Raw genomic sequence first — 21,091 nt, forward strand, 5'->3', positions numbered from 1 at the left:
TCGCCAGTCTCTTCCTTTAATTTAATAATAGTCTCTTTTAGAGTTCTGTTCATTCTTTCTACTTGTCCTGAACTCTGGGGTCTATAAATACAATGGAGCTTCCATTCAATCAGTAATTTGCTGGCCAATTCTTGGGAGACCTTTGAGACAAAGGCCGGGCCATTATCTGAGCCAATAGCTAATGGAAGCCCATATCTGGGGATAATTTCTCCTAGGAGTAGTTTGCATACAATGGAAGTGGTCTCCCCCTTAGTGGGGAAGGCTTCAGTCCAACCTGAGTAAGTGTCTACTAGTACACTAAGAGATACTTATACCCAGATTTTCCTGGTCCCATTTCGGTGAAATCTACTTCCCATAACTCACCTGGACTCTTACCTCGGTACCTTACCAGGGGAGGATACTTCTTATTCTGGGCATTTACCTTAGCGCATGTCTGACATCTAGTGGTTATTGACTGAACTGTATCTCTTAACTTTGACCCTGTATAATATTTCTTTATTAACTGTTCTAATCTGGTCTGGCCGAGGTGGGTGCTTGCATGCAACTCTTGGGCTATTGTTCTTAAGACCCCTTGGGGAAGGAAGATCTTGGAGTCAGGTAGTACAATTTGCCCTTTAGAGTTTTTAACTCCCCCTGCCTTTAGACCAACTTGCTCTTCCTCGGGGGTGTAGATAAGTTTTGGGGGGATTTCGAGGCGTGGAATGAGTGGAAGAACAACTACTTCTCCTTCAGCAGCTTTCCGAGCAGCGGCGTCAGCCAAATCGTTTCCCCTGATGATGGGTGACTCACCTTTCTGATGCCCTCGGCAATGTATTATGGCTACCTTAGCGGGGAGCCATATAGCTTCCAAGAGGGCCAGGATCTCTTCCTTGTTCTTAACTTCCTTCCCACCGGCAGTGAGGAGGCCACGCTCTTTGTAGATGGCTCCGTGGATGTGAGCGGTGGCGAAAGCATACCTGCTGTCGGTGTAGATATTAGCGGTCTTACCTTCTGCTAGACGCAGAGCCTGGATTAGGCCAATCAGTTCAGCTCGCTGGGCTGAAGTTCCAGCTGGCAACGCCTTCTGCCAGATCACCTTCGTCTCAGTGGTGACTGCCGCCCCTGCTAGTCGCCACCCTTCCCGCATGAAGCTGCTTCCATCAGTAAAAAGAACTAAATCAGGCTTGTCATAGGCCTGGTCCCGTAAATCGGGTCGGGAACCAGTGATAGAGTCTAATACCCATGTGCAGTTATGGGTTATAGCCGCGTCTGGTAAGGGCAACAAGGTCGCAGGGTTCAGGGCGGTTGTTTTAACGAACTGCACAGCTGGAGGATTTAGGAGCTGAGCTTGATACTGAGTCAGTCGGGCATTCGAAAGCCATCTGTCTGGGGGTGCCCGTAAGATCTGCTCTAGATAGTGCTCTCCGATTACCTGAATGTCTTGGCCTAAGGGGAGCTTGCTTGCTTCTTTGACTAACACAGAGGTGGCCGCTAAGGCCCTCAGACATGCTGGCCAGCCAGAAGCTACAGGGTCAAGTCTCCTTGATAGGTAGGCTACAGGTCTTCTCCATGGACCGAGCTCTTGGCACAGCACCCCTAATGCAGTTCCTTCTTTCTCGGCTATGAATAGTTGAAATGGCTTAGATAGGTCCGGCAGAGCTAGGGCCGGGGCCGCAACGAGGGCCTCCTTCAGGGCCTGGAAGGCCCTTCTTGCCTCGCTAGTCCATTCAAACTTTTCTTCCTTTCCCCGAGTTAGCTGGTGCAGTGGTCGGGCCAACTCTGCAAAACCTAGGATCCAAAGCCGACAGTATCCTACTGCTCCGAGAAACTCCCCTATCTGTCTCTTGGTGGTAGGTTCTGGGATTTGTAGGACTGTTTGAATCCTCTGATTGGATAAGGTTCTTTGCCCATTCTGCAGGTTATACCCCAGGTAACTTACAGTTTGAGTCACAATCTGGGCTTTCTTGGCTGACACACGGTATCCCATCTTCTCTAGGTCTCAGAGTAGGTCCTTAGTAGCAGCCTCGCACTTCTCCGCACTCCTCTCCGCAATGAGGATGTCATCCACATACTGCAGGAGTACTGTCGTGGGGTGGGAGACGCGGAAAGCCTGCAAGTCCTTACCTAGGGCCTCACTGAAAATGGTAGGTGAGTTCTTAAATCCTTGTGGTAGGCGTGTCCAGGTGTACTGGCCTACTAATCCATTTTCAGGATCATTCCACTCAAAGGCAAAGATCTCTTGGCTTTGACCGGCTAGCGGTATGCAAAAGAAGGCGTCCTTTAAATCTAGTACCAAGTAATGAGTATGAGTCGGGGGCAAAGAACTCAGCAGGGTATATGGGTTGGGCACGGTGGGATGTATAGTCTCTACCCGCATATTTACTTCCCTCAGATCTTGAACTGGCCGGTAATCCGCCATCCCGGGCTTTTGTACTGGTAACAAGGGAGTATTCCAGGCTGACTGACACTCCCGTAGAATACCTGCTTTTAGAAGTCGCTTAAGGTGTTGGGCAATCCCCTGCCGGGCTCGGCTGGGTACTGGGTACTGTCTCACCCGAATAGGGCTGGCAGTGCTTTTCAGCTGGACTAGCACTGGAGGTTGGTGGAGTGCTAGGCCTGGTGGATTAGTCTCTGCCCAGACCCCGGGAATCTCAGAGAGGAGGGTTTCTGGTACTCCTTTCTCCTCCTTACCTTCCTGGAGGGTTGCCAGCAGGTATTCTTCTGAGAGTGGCACAGTTACCTCTACCCGGGCAGGTCCTGGAGTATTGGTCCCGGGCGCCTCAGTCTGCTTGAAAGTGATAGTGGCCTGAAGTTTCTGCAGTAAGTCTCTCCCGAGTAGCGGGTAGGGACAATCCAGAACCACTAGGAACGAATGGGTTATGGTGCCCAGCCCCAAGTCTGTGACCCTTGCAGTAGTCCATGGGTGAGATTCCTCTCTGCCCGTAGCCCCTATGATCTTGGTAGTTGTCTTTTGTGCCTTTCCTTGTGGTTGCTTTAAGACTGAAAAAGTGGCCCCCGTGTCTACTAGGAAATTTATTGGCTTCCCTTCGACGTTCAGAGTGACCATGGGTTCCTGGGGGCCAACTGGTATAGAGCCCCGGCCCCGTCAGTCTAGAGTCTGAAGCAGGACGGGGGTCCTTTCCTCTAACCCGGGTGGCCTGGCTCTGCGTTTAGGGCAATCTCGTTTCCAATGTCCTATTTCCTTGCAGTAGGCACATTGATCTTTGTTTAAGGGAGCCCGCCGTTGCTGGGCTCCATCCCTACCTTTCTCCCTCCGGCCAGGTTTCTGAGCTGCTATGAGGATCTTGGCTACTTCCTTTGCTCTACCTATCTCGGGGTCATCTCTGTTCACATAAACTTTCTGAGCAATTTCTAACAGTCTGCTTAGGTTTTCTCCTTCAAAACCTTCAATCTTCTGTAGTTTCTTCCTAATATCTGATGTCGCCTGTGTGACAAAGGCAATATTGACAAGCCTGCAATTTTCTGGCGCTTGGGGGTCTAGGGGGGTATACACCCGGTAGGCCTCTAGAAGCCTCTCTAAATATGCTGCTGGGGATTCCTCTCTCCCTTGGGTGACCTCACTTACCTTACTGAAATTGGTTGGCTTTCTAGCTGCTGCTCGTACCCCTCTCAGGAGAGCTCGGCGATACTGGAGTAGAGCTTCCCTCCCCGCACTTGAATTTGGGTCCCAGTCCGGAGGCTGGTTGGGGATGTCCCCAACCCCCCTCCGGCTTCCTCCCAGCCCTCCTTCTTCTTCCCTTACGGCCTTTTCTGTCTCTCGAAGGATTCTCTCTCTCTCTTCAGAGGTGAAGAGAGTTTGGAGTATCTGTTGGCAGTCATCCCACGTAGGCTGGTGGGTCCTAAAAACGGTCTCTAGAAGGGAGATTAAGCCCTGGGGCTTTTCAGAGAACCGGGGATTCTGAAGTTTCCAATTATATAAATCACTGGTGGAAAAAGGGACATAGACTAGACGAGGGGGAGTGAAGGCCGGGGCATCAGGACCCTGCGGCACCTCCCGGAGAGGCAAAGCGGCGGCACCTCCCGCTGAGGGGGTCGCCCCATATAGGGTTCCCCTCCTGGTGTGCGGGGGACGCATCAACTCCTCCCCCGTGGTGGAGTCTGGTTGCGGGGTAGGATTGTACGGCGGCGGGGCAGTTGGGGCGAGTAGAGAATCCTCTGGCTGCTCTGGCAGCACCGGATATAGGCGGGGCTGCCTCTCTTTCTGCTCCTGGGGAGGAGGTTTTCTCCCCCCTGGCCTTGGCCTGGCTGCTACACAGACGCTCCGCCGCATTGTATTCCTGCCTGTCTGACAGCGGCGTATGTACCCCGGCCGCTCGGTAGCTATATCTACCCACACATCTATATAAATCATCTGATCTGGATGGGGCACTCTGTAAACCACCCCTTGAACGGCATAGAGAGGGGGGAGGTTAAAAGTCCCTTCAGAGGGCCATCCTACGTCAAAGGCTGGCCATTCTAACTCACTGAAGGTCCGGAGAGTCTCAGGATCTGGTGGTGGCCCGCCGTACCCTCGGGCCGATTCTGAAAATCAGAAAAATTATTCAGAAGGCATTCTAATGCATTACTCGGTGCTGAGCCTCCTTGTCCCATCTTTGATTTCCGACGCGAGACGTCAAGAGTCTCGAGACCTAGTAGGACTAAGGCGATTAAGAGTCCACACACGAACACACAACGGCTCCCCTCCCCTCGTCCACTCACGCAAAAACAAGCCGTGACACACAACTTCAGATCTCTCACTCGTTCAGGGGCGCGGGCGCTTCGCAAGCGCTTCTGGTTAGAGCACGGAAATCGTAAGTGATCTCCTGCTGTAACCTAAACAGCAGGGGACTCCAGTTCCCCCCCCCCCATTACCAGATTAGAGCACAAAGCCCTACCAGACGGGGACTGCAGTTCCCCTACCACACGGGAGCGTGTAGCTCCGACCCCTGAGGACGTCCCCTCATTCCTGGGGTCCCCTGGGCGGAATTCCGGCAGCGTCCCACCTTATACTTACCGGGCCGGCGTACAGATGGGTTCTCCGAGCCCCCAAATGTTGTAGGCAACAGATGGGTCGATACACGCTCTCGGAGACGAAAATTGGTTTCAAAAAATTCTAGTTTTATTAATCACAAAATAATGGTCCAAACATGAATTTAGTGGCCAAGCTTTACCTGCGCAGGGGCGAACTTCCCAACTGTGACCAAAGCCACGTAGCTACTCGGAGCTACCAGATGGAAGTCGCGCCTGGCTTACAAACTACGGGCAGAGCAAGCAAGCGTGGGCTTACAGAAGCAGATGTGGCGGTTAGCTATTAGCTAGGTTGCTAAGTTGAAAACGGTGAAGGTCCCTAATTGGTGGGTGCGGCTGCTGGCGGACCTCTTCTGGTGGGCCCTGGTTAGTTACCTTATTTGGCTAGAATTTTTTAACCCAACCGTTCCCGGACGTTTATTCATTACCCAGTCTCAGGAACTGCAGATGCCTAACGGCTGTTTGTATGTTTCTACTACTAATGGCTATTACACTGGCATCCCTAGGTGGGCCAAATATTGTATTGCTCTTGTTCGGTAGCAGTTTTTGGCGACTCCGCCGGGATGATAATTGTCTGTGGCAGACCGACCCCCTCAGGTGCGAGAGAGTGAGGCTTTGGAATTTTCCCAGTCTCTGAGGATTTCTCTGCTCTGGAGAGCATTGGCTGCCTAGTCACACCTGGAAAGGTGAAAAGGAAACGAAACGGGGAAGGGAGCAGAGATGTGAAAGTGTTTTTGGTTGAAAACTTGATTTCTGACTGCTCTTTTGCAATAATGGAGCTGGAATTGTGGGCAATAGCAGGGGAAATACCCAGTCTTTACGCCATCTGTATTCTCTTTGCTCTGAACCTTTGTTTGCTTTGTTGGAACTGTATGAGCAGTTCTACAGAGAAGTGTGTAATGGTCCAGAAGGAGAAAGGGGTCTTAGAACCCCTCCCTGATAGTAGATCACAGGAGGAGAAAGATGATGAGGAAAGAAACCTCATTAATGCTCTCAACCCAAGGAATGGGGGACCCCATACAGCAGTATCTCTGGTGGTGCTATGCTTTCTGGGGAGGTGAGTCCCACAATGGCTTCTCCCTCCCTGCGGGTGGAGGAGGTCTCCACCACAGATTCGCAGCCTCTGCAAGTGGGCTCTGCTCACCCACTGCAGCAGGGGTTGCCAGGAGCCACTTTGGCTCCCAAAAACGGAGCTGCAGAGCCCCCACCTTCACAGGTGGGTGGAGCCTGCTCTCCACCTGCACTGGTGACCGCAGCCTCAGTGCACCACCCCCACTGGGTAGAGGGTGGCTTTGTGGTGCCGCTACGCCTGTGGGTCGTAGGGGCCTTGGGGGCTTCCGGGGCTCCTGAAACCAGAGTCTTGGAACCTACCCAGGTGGGTGGAACCAGAGTTGGGGTGCTGCCATTTTGGGTAAAATGGATGAGCCACGTGAGTGCCCCACCATGGAGGACAGAGCATGCATGGGTGCCACGATGTTGGATGACCCCACGTGCATGGGCACCGCCATGTTGGGACTGGATAAGGCGTCTCTTCTGATTTATGGGCTGTATGCTGCTGCTGTGTGGGCACTGCAGCAGTCAGGTTCTCTGTGTAACTGGTTCTGGTAGTAATGGCTCTGGGTTTGAAGGTCATGAACTGAGGTCCAAGGGTGACCATCTTATTTATAGGGTATTTGCAAGGCCTAAGCTTCAGAAAGTTGCAAAATGTCGCTGAGTACCTAGGGATTTTTAGTGGAAGATACCTATAGTGCTAGGGACTTTTAGCTGCCACATACTGAGTTTAAGTATTGAGTTTAAGTATAGTTCTTCCCAGTGTGGGAAAGGGACCAAGATTAAAAGGGAATGATAGGTAAATCTAAATGAGTAGAAATATATAAAGGATATGAAAGTTTTAAACCTGGAATAAAGGAAACTTTAACTACTTGTTTTCTAGTTTTATGGGAAAAGGAAATTTCTCACATGTAGTTCTGTTTCTGATCAGAAACCTGTATTGTAAGACCAAAACAACCAAGTCGCTGTACCAGGAAGGTATTGCTATAAGAGGCAAGAACTGAAGAATGTCCACACCTGTATTGTAAGACCTAGTGAAGGTCACTGTAGCCAGTAGGGGAGAATGCTTTTGCCACCCGGGACCCAGGAAGGGTCATTTTGGGCTGACGAGTGCTTCAGCCTGAGGCAAAGCAGCATGTCTCTGCCATGAGACTGGCCTGAAGGAGCATGTCTCTGCTAGGCACCAGTGGACACATTGGTGCAAGAGAATGTCTCTACCTGTATTGTTTCGGAACTCTGTGTTTCAGATTTTGCTCTGTATTTGCTCTGAAAAGTAAATTGAGGATTCCAAGAAAGGTTGAAACTTCATACTCTGTAGGAAAGTAAACAAGGAAAAGGATTTTACATTATGCTTTTTCTTTTTCTCCCTACCTGATACCTCCAGAATTTGGCATTCTGAAGGAATCAGTGATTACATAAGGCTTCTTTGCATAAAACCAGTAAGACCAGTCTTTAATAATGGTTTTGTTAACCCAGATTTTGACTGGAATGTCACGCCTGAAGGAGGCATGTATGGGTTCTGGTTGGTACCAGAAAGCCCTGAGGAGGACCGGGATTGACCTGTGAAGCTAATGAAAGCCCATGAGAAAAGCCTGGTACTTTGGTTGGTTGTGCGGTTCATGCCAGTCTTTCCAGGGAAGGAACGAAGGTTGCTTCCCTGAAATATGGCTAAAAAGGAACCTATAGGCACAATAGAGGCTCAAGAATTTGAGTGAAACAACTGGTACAGGCGAAGCCACATGGCAGATGTGTGGTTCTGCTTCTGTGCTCCAAAGGGTGGACTGAGAAGTCAATCTGAAGGTTCCCTGTGTGAGTTCCAGCAAAGTAGACTTAAGGATCATAAGTGATCCAGGCTGCTCTTGGTGTGTTTATGCAAACGAACAGTCAAGATCAAAAGGGGGACCCAAAGTAGTCCCTGTAATAACAGTGAGGGTGATCTTAAGGAGAAAAACTGTAGTTCAAGGAAAATCACAATGCTCAGTATTAGACATCAGAATGGCGCAGCTAATTGTCTTGAAAATTTGTTTTCATTTGAAAGTTGAAACCAGGTTTGTGATGTTACCGAAGATGTACCATTTACAGGTGCAAAGGACCTTCCAATGGAATGTCTTCCTAAAAGACAGTCTCACAGGCGCAGAGACTGGTTTGGGGATTGTTGTGTGAATTAACCTGTGTGTTCTTCTGTTTTCATAGGGCATATGCCTATGACCTGCCTATGCCTATGAGTGATTGGTTGCAATATAGGCCTCACTTAAGGAGCCCATCTTCAACATTGCCCTCGTGAGACTCAACGGTTTGGCTGAACTAAGTAGTTGGGTTGGTGAAGGGCTGGGGTGGTCTGTGGGCTTCACTTTAGAACTGATTTTACTTTTTCTGTCTTGATGGCTTGGACAGAAAGGGCTCAAAAATCTGAAAGGAGGGAAATCTTAATGTATTCCCCTCAACCTGAGTGAGGTATAGTGGAGCACAAGAGTTTTTAGATAGGTGTAGCATGCCTTGTACACCTTCCACTAAATAAGCTATTCTTTATTGAAGTGTCTGCTTTTGTCAATTAATAGTTATGATTTAATTGTGCTTCCAATTTCTTGCCTAATCTGTCACCTCCAGAATATGACCTGACCAGAATGCCAACAGTCCAGTAATGCCAGCCTTTGGACACCAAGACTGCGACGTCCAGGTGACAGCCAACTGACCAGGACCCTGTAAAGTCTTTCCCCTTACAGGAAGGACTCCCTCCGTGCTGCATCCCCCTCCCCTTTCAGGGCACCCCTGACCGAGGAGTAGGTAGGACAGCGTCCATTTCCAGCCGGAAGCAGTTACAAGAAGATGAGACCTTCGTCCATTTTCCTTTATATGATTATAAAGTGGGTGTATATATGAAAGGAGGGATATTGATACAAGGTGCAGCCAGGGGGGCCCCCCAAAAAGATTTGGAATGGTGTCCAGAATTCAAAGTGTATAGGAATATTGGAGAGACATATGAGATGTCCTCACCCCCGCCAAGGGACCAATAGAGCAGGGCCATTGAGAGCTGTTTTGCATAACAACAGTTTTGTAGCTAACCTCTGGAGTGATTATTTAATATATCTATAACCTTTAACTGGTTTCATAGATATGTTAAATAGCTGTGGCCAAGTTTTGAGCAAGAGAGAAGGGAGTTGTGGGGACCCAGGATGTAACTAGAGGCTGCACCCTGGAGTGAGAAGCACCGGTGTAAGAGCTTGGAAAAGATTGGCTCTAGGACATGAGGGGATAACTGCCCAGGTAAGAAGAGGGCCATGCCGTTTGGGGCAGAATGGAGATCCCTGCAGCCAGGTGAAGAAGAAAGCCACAAGCTTTTGGTGGAGTAAGAACCCCTGCAGCTTTGGTAGAAGAGCCCCACGCCGCTTGGGCTTTGGGGTGCCCCCTTTGGCAGCATGGCCTGGAAAGCAAGAGAGACTTTGACTGGAACTGGGTACAAAGAACTCTTGCCAGTGGACCATGAAAGGGTACCACAGTACTTTGGATTAACTAGAGAGAGATCCTGCCTGCACGGTGACACAGCTGACGGTGCCAGCGGCCTGCAACACAGACTTGTGCTCTTTTCCTGATTTACGGTACCCGGAGTTGGGACAGTGGGAGAAGGGAGCGCTGTGTGGGTGTAGGTGTATACCCTAAAGGACTTTGCTATTTTAGTGGTGGCGTTAGGCCTGAATAGCATTAAATAAACATTTTGTTTCCTTTTCACAAATCTCTGGCATTGAGAGATGCCTTTCCAATTGGCAGCGGACAGAAGAGCCCAGTAGATATTAGTATTCTGTCCTTGGGAGGGGCCCCTGTTCTTTAGCAGTTTTTGGCATCCCTAGGTGGGCCAAATACCACCCCCTCTCTCAGACCTCTTGTTCGGTAACAATATTCTGATATGACTTTGGGGGGAACACTAGTCAACCCACTACAGTGGAGAAACAAAAGCAACACTGCAGAACAAAAGTCCTGTTTCAAAATATTGAAAAACAGAAGCTATCATTAGCCATTGTTCCACAGCAAATGCTTTATCTTGCAGAATTGGGAATATCAGAACCTACTTTATTGGTAGTGTTAGTTCCTTCATCTATTTTAGATGCATTGGATGTTTACTTTTAAGAGGCTCTTCTTAATGCCAAAAAAGACATTGGTTGAGATTTTTCTCCTGGTGAGTTGTGCTAACATAAAAACACCCTTTGGAGGATGGGAAAATTTGAAATAACATAAGAAAATAAACTGTGGACCACTTTTGCTAGGCTTGAGACTTACAGTAACTATGTACCTGCCATTTTTATTTCAGGGGAATTTTAAATCAGTATTTTTCAACCATGATACCAATGACATTTTGAGTCAGATAATCCTTTGTTGAAGGGGGCCGTTCTGCCTATTGTACAATGTTTAACAGCATTCCTAGCCTTGACTTACTAAATGCCAGTAACACCCTGCCACAGTTCTGACAACCAAAACTGTCTGAATATTGTCTTTAGAGAGCAAAATTGTCCCCAGTTGAGAACCATTGCTTTAAATGATTCCAGAAATCTATGATCTATTGTCATGTAACAAACCACCTCAAAATATACTGGCTTTAAACTGCAGTTTGAGCAGGAAAGATATGGATCCTTTGTCCCTCCTGCATATGACATCAGCTGAGATACCTGAACTGGAATGGTGCAAGATGGCTTCACATGACTGTTGTGTTGATACTGACTGTTGAATGAAACCTCAATGATGTTTGCTGGTGAAAGACCTCAGTTGCTCTCAAGCATGGCCTCTCTGAGCTGCTTGGATTTCTTTGCAGCATGGTGACCGGGTTGCCAAAGTGTTCTAAGACAGTGAAGTGAAGTGGAATTCATGGCATTTTAATGATTGGACTATGAGAGTCATATAATGTCACTCCCATCATGCTCTATTGTTTCAGATAATGAGAAGTACCTGCACAAGTGTAAAGGCCAGGAGACATACACAACACCTTGATGAGAGGAGTGTCAAAAATCACAATTTAAGAAGAGTACATATGTAGGACGGGAGATATTGTTTCAATATTCCTTGGAAAATATAATATTTTACCATATACTTATTGTAACAAAAATTTACATCCCTTTGCATGCCAAATATAATCATTTCACCTTATAAGATCTTTAAATCTCCTCAGTTCAAAGTCTAGTATCTCTCATCTAAATCAAGTCAAGGTACGGATGATGCTCCTTAGGTGTTCCGTAACTAAACAATTACGGAATAATTGGTTACCGTCTTGGAGTACTATTCTCTTGATCTGAAAGACTTTGAGATAAAGAAATATGATACCTGTCCCTCATAGACAACATTTAGTGGGAGTCTTAGCCTATCTGCTATAGTCAGTCCCTTTCAAAAATTGGTAAAATTGAAGCATATAACTATCCCTGTTTCATAGCAATTCTGACATCCAGCTAGAAGCTTGTCATTTTCTTTATTAGGAATCATTCTTACTCATTGGACATGGTTCTTCACTGATCTTGGCTCCATTCTCTGAAATCTTGGTTCTGCCTTCTGAGATATTTTATCTTTTCCATCAAAAGTATTTTATGTTTGCATCTCAGTCATTTTCTCAACCTGCCCCCCACCCCAGGCAAAAGTTGGGAGTCCAAAAGCTACTTTCCATTTTGTACTGACTCTGTTCCTTTCCATCCAAGCTGTTATAATTATTTAAATAACCTTGTGTTTTTATGTATCAATGTATGATCCATTCTTTTAGGCCAAAGCCATGCCAACAAATCTCTCTGAAACTCTCTTTTCTCTATCGTGTGCTCCCAGTGTGAGATTTCCAAGTGATAACAAATTTAGTATTCTTTGATATTCTTAGAAACTCTTTTAAATGCAGACTTATTCCTAAGATTCTTAAGGAGCCTTCTGTCTGTCGGAAAAGTTTTATGTGAGTCTCTATGTTACTTATTTCTGAAGTCTTACCAAAAGCTCTTAAACACCATTCTGGATTTTATATTTTCCCAGAAGTCATTTCTTCATTATTAATTTTTAAAAATTTCCATATTAAAATGCGGAGTATAAGAAACAGCTTTACTTTGAACCCAGAAAGTACTAATTCATTTTATTCAACAGTGCATTCTTTAGTTCATCTCTCCTCTCACACTTATCATAAATTATAAATTCAGACCGTAAAAATGTGCCATGTTTAATATTATGCAACCATTAAGTTCTAGGTATTTTCTATTTTATACATTACTATAAGACAATAGCCTTGGCAAACTTTCTACCACAGCATAACAATAACTTTCTTCAGCTTTTAATAATATTTTCCTACCTTCTTTTAAGCCTTCAATGACAGATAGCTTCCTCCTAGTCCCTGTGTTTAATCTGTCTTCTAGAAGCCCTTGAGACTTTTGAATAGTATACTTAAGACCCTTTGAGTTTCTTCTCACTTTTACCCAAAGCCATTGCCACATTTTAGATTTTTTTTCTTTTTTGGCAGCACTCTCCTTCAAGAATCCAAAAGCTGATATAGTATTTATTGTTTTGTAACAAAACACCCCAAAGTTATTTGCCTAAAACAGCCATTTAGTAGGCTTAAACACTGTGTAGGCCAGGAATTTGGACAGAAAATAGTGAAAAGTCTTGTTCCATAATGTCGAGGGCTTTAGCTGGAAGTCTTGAAGGCTGAGGATGACACAATGGTTGGGAGCCAAAGTCATACACAGGTGTCTCTACATGCCTGGTTGATGCTGGATGTTGACTAGGACTATCAGAAACACCATCTACGTATAATCTCTTCTTGCGTTCTTTCTACATTGGCTAGTTTGAACTTCCTCACAGCAAAGTCACTAGATTCCAAGAATGAATATCCCAGAGAGCAAGGTGCAAGAGCATGACATTTTTCTGAACTAGCCTTGCATTGAGTGGAGAGTTAACTCAGCAGACCTAGACTGTTCAAACCCTGCACATTCTAAATAAAGACTGGCTCTGACTGGATCCCAGGAGATAACTCAACCCTTAGAATATTCTGCCTAATAAGAATGTCATTGTATAGCTGGAAACTTAGGGAACACACCAAAAATGCTACTTGTGGTAAGGACCCTATGTCTCACTGTATTAGTATGATCTTTTGAGGAGCTATAGATTCACCAGGAAAGGTCAGCCAAACAAGCACTCAGTACTTATGTCAATGACTGCCAATCATAACACTAGACAAGCATGCTGAGATGAGCTTCTCTGGTTGACAATACTTTACGAGTATTGCCACATATCATTATAGGGAGAATTCAGTGCTGTTCTTAAACTACAATGAAAGAAGACAACTGGAAACTCATGCCTGATCTCTACCAGATTCTGCCCTGTTTTTCTTTGCTTATTTTAATTATTATAATTAGTTAATTTAATTATTGTTTTACTTCACTAAAACACAACCATGGGTACAATAGGTTTTTCTGAGTTCTATGAATCCTATTGAATTACTGAAAGTGAGAGTGATCTTGGAGACCCTGGAAATAGGAAAATTTTGTTTCTGTTCCATGTGTCTGAAAATTTAACTGGAAGACTTGAAACATGGCTGGGGATAGAGTCATCAGAAGGTGGTTTCGTGCATCTGTTACGTGCACTTTCATCAGGAACATCAATAAATGGCCTCTGCCTGTGTTCCCTTTTTTAAGTATTTTTTATTGATTATACTATTACAGTTTTCCCAATTTTCCACCCTTTATACCCCTTCTGTCCTGTCCCCCTAACCCTCCAGCATCCCTGCCCCCACTTAGGTCATGTCCATGGGTTGTACATAATAAGTTCTTTGAGCTGTATATTTCTTATACCATTTTTTGGTCTCTCCCCATGTATTTTATGCCTACTAATTAGCTTCTTCTTCCCTGTATCTTTCCCCCCCTATTTCTTTCTCCCCTCCCCAATAAAATCCCTCCATGTGATGTTCATTTCTCTGATTCTGTTCCTGTTCTGGTTGTTTGCTTGGTTTTTGTTTTCATTGTTTTTCTTTTCTTTTAGTTTCATTTGTTGATAGTTGTGAGTTTGTTGTCATTTTACTGCTCATATTTTTTATCTTCTTTTTCTTAAGATAAGTCTCTTTAACATTTCATATAATAATGGCTTGGTGACGATGAACTCCTTTAACTTGACCTTATCTGGGAAGCACTTTATCTGCCCTTCCATTTTAAATGAAAGCTTTGCTGGATAGAGTCATCTTGGATATAGGTCCTTGCCTTTCATGACTTGGAATACTTCTTTACAGCCCCTTCTTGCCTGCAAGGTTTTTTTTGAAAAATCAGCTGATAGCCTTATAGGCATTCCTTTGTAAATAACTGTTTCCTTTTCTCTTGCTGCTTTTAGGATTTCCTCTTTATCTTTAATCTTGGGTAATTTAATGATGTAGTTGGTGTGTTCCTCTTTGGGTCCAACTGTTTTGGGACTCTCTGGGCTTCCTGATCTTCCTGGAAGTCTATTTCCTTCATCTGATTGGGAAAATTTTCCTTCATTATTTGTTCAAATAAGTTTTCGATTTCTTGTTCTTCTTCTCCTTCTGGCACCCCTATAATTCAGATATTGTAATTTGCAAGTTGTCCCAGAGGTTTGTAAGACTCTCTCCACTTTTTTAAATTCTTGTTTCTTCATTTTGTTCTGGATGTGATAGGGGACTTAAGAGTTGGAAAATTTTAGTTTAAGTAATAGCTAATAAGCCTACTAATTAATACATGTAAAAGCTTTTGTTGCAAGAACTAAAAGTATGACTCACCCTGACTCCAGGGGACTCAGGAGTTAACTTCAAGATAATATCTGAGCCATTGTCCTCCCGGTTGAGATGACCACTGCTCAGGACACAGCTAAAGACCACCACCCAGGGCAAGGATGCTGCAGTTGTTTTTTTAATCCAATTAACTTTTCCCTGAATTCCAAAACTCCTCACCACACATTGTTTATTCCCTGCTATAAAAACCTTGGCCTGGAAAGTAAATACAAGATGGTCTGTTAGGGTATGAACCTGCCATCTTCTCAGATTGCTGGCCATCTGAATAAAACATGCATAAAGATTCAATCCCTGTCTCTGCTTACTGGGTTTGGTAGTGACAGGCAGCCTGAACTCTGGTGTCTTTTCTAGTTTCAAATGGATGTTTATTTTTTCCTTTTGTTCCAAATTGTTGCTTTAAGTCCTGGTTTCCTTCTTGTCACTGTGGGTTCCCTGAATATTTTGCTTTATTTCACTTTGGGTATCCTTCATTTGTTTTTTAATTTTTCAACCAAGCTCAGTCAGATCTGTGAGCATTTTGATGACCAGGGCTTTAAATTCTCCATCAGATAGGTTGGCAATCTCCTCCTTGCTTAGTTCTCTTTTTGAAGCTTTGCTCTGTTCTTTCATTTTGGCCTTTTTTGTCTGGGTGCACCTGGTAAGTTGTAAGGGCTCAGGGCCTTAGGAAGTCACCAGGCTGGGCAACCCCCTTTGCTGTGCTGCCTGTGTGGGAGGGGCCAAAAAAGGAATAGTATGGCTCACCTGCTCTTCTCTAGGGAACTTTTTAATGAACTCTCATGTGAAACCTGGAGTTTCTCCCATGATAGCATCCCCAGCCATAGTCCACAGTCAGCTCTGAGTCTCGGGTTTCCCCTTACGTCAGTCCCTCCTGTGCAGGCCACTGAGCTTGGCAGCCAGCCCCACCCCCATGGTCCACTGCCTTGCCTAGGTTTTTCTGAGTCATACCGCTTGGTCTGCCACCTTACCAGTCTGGTTGTTCTGGTTGGTTTTTTAATTCTTTGGTTGTCGGAGTTCCATTAAGTTTGATTTCCTGGAGCTTTTCGTTGTTTATTGATTTTAGGTTGATTGTTATCCTCCTTTTGGTTTGAGAGGGAGCGAAGAGTTTCTACCTACGCCTCCATCTTGGTTGGAACTTTGAATGTGTTCTTTCTGCATGTGCTACTTTGAACTTCTTCACATTTTGTAGCTGGGTTCTAAGAGCAAATATCCCAAGAGAGCAAGGTGGCAGTGCTTGGCATATTTCTAAACTAGCCTCATGAGTTTTATTGTACCACTTTCACTAAATTCTGTTGGTCAAGACAGTCACAAAGATCTCAGGATCAAGGAGACATACCTATTACACAATAGGGAGGATATCAATATTGCATAGTAAGAATGTGGTATGGGAAATATTTTCATGGCATCTTTGGAAAATGTACCATGGTTGTCAGTAACATCTTTGTATCCCTAGCCTATAACCATAGATTTTACCTATTGGTAACAATTTGAAGTATCTGTCTGCCTCTTCTATCCTCAATTTAATTGCCTGCTATAGGCCACTGTCTTATAACAGCCAGAGAGAAAGCTCACTTTGTGGCTCGGCTGATCCGAGGTTACTGTGTTTTGAAATGAGGTTTGGGAGATGGAATAAGTCAGGAGATAATTTGGTGAGTCATGAGAGAGTAAGCCTTCCATATTTCTTTTACTCCTTGTAAGAGCACTCCAAGCCAACACACTATATTTGAGATATGACCAAATTTTCAGTCTGTGTAATTTTGTAAGGCACAAGATTTTTTGACCTTCCACTAATTGGATTTCTGGTGTTGTTAGAGGAAAATGGCAGTTATTTAAAAACATAGCACAGCACCCAGGAAACGACTTGTTTTTTTCCTTTGTTTGTTGCTAGTCCCTGTGCACCAGAGATAACAATCGCTAGAGATAACATTTGTGCGCTAGAGACAACATTGTGTCTCTGTGTGCTAGAGATAACATTTCGCTTCTGTAAGCTGCTTCTTGCCTTCCCACCAGAAGTAATGGTCTAAGTGTCAGACCACCCCTCACCCTATATAAGCAATTGCTCCCTGCTGATCGGGGCCCAGAATCTGGAGACTGCCTCCTCTGGGTTCTCGAAAAGGAACCACTTTGCTTCCTCCAGTGTTCAGCCTGAGTTCTTCCTATAACATTTTGGTTCTCTAACCGGGAATGACTCACACAAGCAGGGGTTTGCCTCTGGTGAGGTGGCCTCAGGGGCTCTGTGGAGCCCTGTGATGGAGAGGAAGCATGCACCCTGGTTATTTTGGGTCTTCACCGATCCTGGACTCCGAGGTTAGCTGCCGGCGAGACCCACTCTCTACCTGGGCTGGAGAGGGAGAGAACTGGTCCAGCTTGGGGAGCTGCACAGCCTTTGGATTGGTAAATGCCCCAGGGTCTAGGACCTGAGATTAGACCCACCCCTTGTGGTGGAAGGAGAGACCTCTCAGGCAGGCAATTAGCCGTAAGTCCTTTAAAGGCCACTGGCCACTTGGTAGGGGAAATGTATCCTCACTTGGTTAGGGCAGTCTTACTCGAGTGGGACTATATAAACTCTTGGATGTTTGTTGGAGGTTTATCTGTGTGTTTGTGTGAGTGACTGAGTAGTGGCTCCATGGATGAAAACCTATGGAGTCTGAGTGGGCCCCAACCTGCGGTTCCTCGGTCTGTCATATGGCATAACGGCTGGGAGTTTAACCCTGATTCTACATGGGCAGCCTTGGTTAAGACAGACCCAAGTCCCTCATGAGAGGAGAGGCCAGGAGGGCGAAACTGAAAATCCCATCCCTTTATTTGTCTGTGCCATTGTGGGAGGGACATCATGGGTGCAGGACCCTCAACAGTACTAGACTGCATGTTGCAGAACTCTAATTGGTTTCAGGGCCAGGACCCAAACATGATCTGAGACCAATTAGAAACTTTCTGTACATCAGAGTGGCCAACATTTGGGGTAGGCTGGCCCCCTAAGGAAACCCTTAACTTAAGGATAATTCGGGCAGTACATCTAAAAGTCACAGGCAAGCCAGGAGACCCAGATCAGTACACTTACATAGAGAAATGGCAGGAATTAGCGCAGGACATGCCGTCATGGCTCCGGCAGTGTGCAGATCAGAAGCCTAAGACGGCAGGAAAGGCTGGCGGTAGGTGAAAAGTGGCACAATCCAGTGTTTTAGTCACCCAGTCAAGAGAAACACACAGCCCCCCCTCCCATTTTCAAAGGAGGAAAGAACCGCCTATCAGTCTACCTCCTCCATATGCTCCAGGAACTCTCCCGCAGGCCCCAGAGATTGAAATTCCGCCGCCCTCAGTCTCCCCCATGCCAGCTCCAGCTGAGCCACCTTCCTCCCCAGTTATGACAAGGCTCTGACACTGACCTGATGTCCAGATGCCCTTAAGGGAGACTCAGACCCTGCTGCAGATCCGGCCAGATGGCACTGAACAGCCAGGGTGGACCATTGTCTATTACCAGCCCTTCACCACCACGGACCTGCTAAACTGGAAGCACCACAACCCATCCTACTCAGAGAAGCCCCAGGCCCTGATAGACCTCATGGAGTCCATTATGCAGACCCACCGCCCCACCTGGCATGACTGCTGGCAACTGCTCCTCACCCCGTTTAACACAGAGGAGCAGAGGCATATCCTCAAAAAAACCCACCAATACTTAGAGACTGTAGCACCAGTGGACATCCTTGACCCAGTCCAATGGGACAGGATGGTGGCTTCTAGGCTCAGCCTGAGTGGGACCACAATACAGAGGGAGGGAGGGCTGCTCTCCAGCATTACCAGGATGCTCTCTTCCGAGGGATGTGAGTGAGGGACCTGACAACTGACAAACATGTCAAAAGTAGCCGATGTCACCCAGAGCCCTAATGAGTGCCCAGGGGATTTTTATGGGCACCTGTGTGAGGTTCATTGGGTCTACACCTTGTTCGATCCAGAACGGCCAGATAACAAGAGGATGGTCAACATGGCCTTTGTCTCCAAGTCAGCCTTAGACATCCGGAGGAAACTCCAGAAATTTAAAGGGTTTGCTGGCATGAATATAAGCCAGTTAATAGAGGTCCCTAACAAGATCTACATCAACAGGAAAGAGATGGCAGTGCAAGAGACCCAGAAAAAGATGAGGGAGAGGGCATCACTTCTGGCAGCCACTCTTGGTAACCCCCTACCGAGCAAGAAAGGGCTGACTAAAAAGGGAGGAAAACAGCCATCTGACAAAGGAAATAGACCAGCACCCTGAAGCATAGACCCAGGCCAGTGCACCTATTGCAAAGAGAAAGGGCACTGGAAAAGAGAGTGCCCCTATAATAAGAAAAGGAGAAGGCCGACAGGTGGGCAACAGGGACCAGGGTCACAGCCACAGTCCTCAGCCTGGCTGGCTTGGACTCAGACTAGAGGGACTGGGCTCACTGAATCTCGGCCCCCATGAGCCCATGGTCAAAGTGACAGTAGGGGGCCAAACACTCCTGTTTATGACAGACACGGGGACAGGACACTCGGTGGTGACTACGCGGATTGCACCACCATCGGGCCATGAAATCTCCATAGTCGGAGCCATAGGATGGCCCAGTAGCCCCAAACAATTCTGCCAGGCCCGGACTGTTGAACTTGGGGGCCACCAGGTAAAGCATGAGTTCCTGTGCCTACTAGAATGCCCTGTACCACTCCTAGGGTGGGACTTGCTCACAAAACTAGGAGCCCGCCTTATTTTCCATCCATCGGGAGAAGCCGAGCTACAGGTTGGCACCCAAAGCCTCACTGCAGTCCTGGTCCCCCAGGAGGAGGACTATCTGTTATATCAGGGGGCAGAAGGGGACTGGAAGGGAGAGGCAGAAGATAAAGAAGTCAACCTGAGAAAAATATCCCGAAGTATGAGTGGAGGATAACAGGCCAGGACTGGCAGAAAACCATCCGCCTATACTAATAGGTCTAAAACCAGGAGCCAGCCCGAGGCAGGTCCACCAATACTCCATCTCCATAGAGGCCAGGATAGGCATTGTGGAAGTCATCAGCAAGCATCTACAAGAAGGCATACTCATACTGTGACAGTTCCTGTGGAACACCCCTCTTCTGCCAGTACGGAAGCCAGATGGGAGTGGGTATAGGTCGGTCCAGTACCAGAGGGCTGACCAGGCAGCAAAAGCAGAGGCAACGAGCCCAGAGGTGACAACCATGCTGCTGGCCTTGCAGGGACCCCTGATAGACCTGGAAATAAATCAACCAGACTATACCCCAGAGGAGCAGAAGTGGGCAGTGAAAGAGGGCTGCCTACGAACAGCCTCTGGGATATGGAAGCTGCCGGATGGCCGGCTGTACATCCCACACAGCCAAGCCAGCAACCTGGTCAGGCAATGCTATGCCCTCACCTGGGAAAAACATCCCTAGAGACTTTGCTTAAGAGATACTATTACTTCCCTAACATGTCTAAGCTATGTGCTACAGCCTCAGCACAGTGCTTGACCTGTGCCTGGAACAATGCAGCAGGCCACCCAAAAACTCCAGTGGGTGTCCAATACAAAGGACTGTAGCCTTTTGAAGATTTACAAATAGACTTTATGGAGGTAAAACCTAGCAAAGGATACAAATACCCCCTCGTGATGGTCTGCACATTCTCCGGGTGGGTAGAGGCATTCCCCACTCAGACAGAAAAGGAAGTACTACAGGGAAGTACTTCCCTGCTGAGGAGGTACTTCCCTCAGCAGGGAAGTAGTACAGGCTCTACTCAGAGAAGTAATTCCAAGGTTTGGACTGCCCACCACCATAGGGAGTGACAATGGACCCGCCTTTAGATCCAGGGTGATCCAAGATCTTGCATCTCAGCTAAGAATTAATTGGAAATTACACACTGCCTACTGCCCCCAGAGCTCAGGAAAAGTAGAATGTATGAATCAGACTCTGAAAGAGCCACTGGCCAAATTTCATCAAGAGACTAACCTACCCTGGCCCGACTTGCTGCCATTAGCACTGTTCAGAGTTTGGAATGCCCCAAACCCCACTGGGTACACACCGTTCAAGCTAGTCTATGGCAGCCCAGCAGCAATCTGGACCCTGCCTAGGGGAGAGCTTAAAGTTCTTGGAGAAGCAGAACAGACCAGGTATCTCCAGAAGCTAGGGGAAACACTTAGCCAGATACACCAGGCTGGGTTAGGCCAAGAACCATGTCTGTGAGGGAGGCCAGCCCACTCACATAAGCCTGGAAACTATGTATGGGTAAAAGATTGAAAAAAGAAGCCCCTCCAACCCACATGGACAGGGCCTCATTTAGTCATTTTAACTACCCCA

The sequence above is a fragment of the Artibeus jamaicensis genome, unplaced genomic scaffold (assembly GCF_021234435.1).
Source record: "Artibeus jamaicensis isolate MK-2021 breed Jamaican fruit bat unplaced genomic scaffold, CSHL_Jam_final contig_311, whole genome shotgun sequence".
NCBI classification, from domain to species: Eukaryota; Metazoa; Chordata; class Mammalia; order Chiroptera; family Phyllostomidae; genus Artibeus; species Artibeus jamaicensis.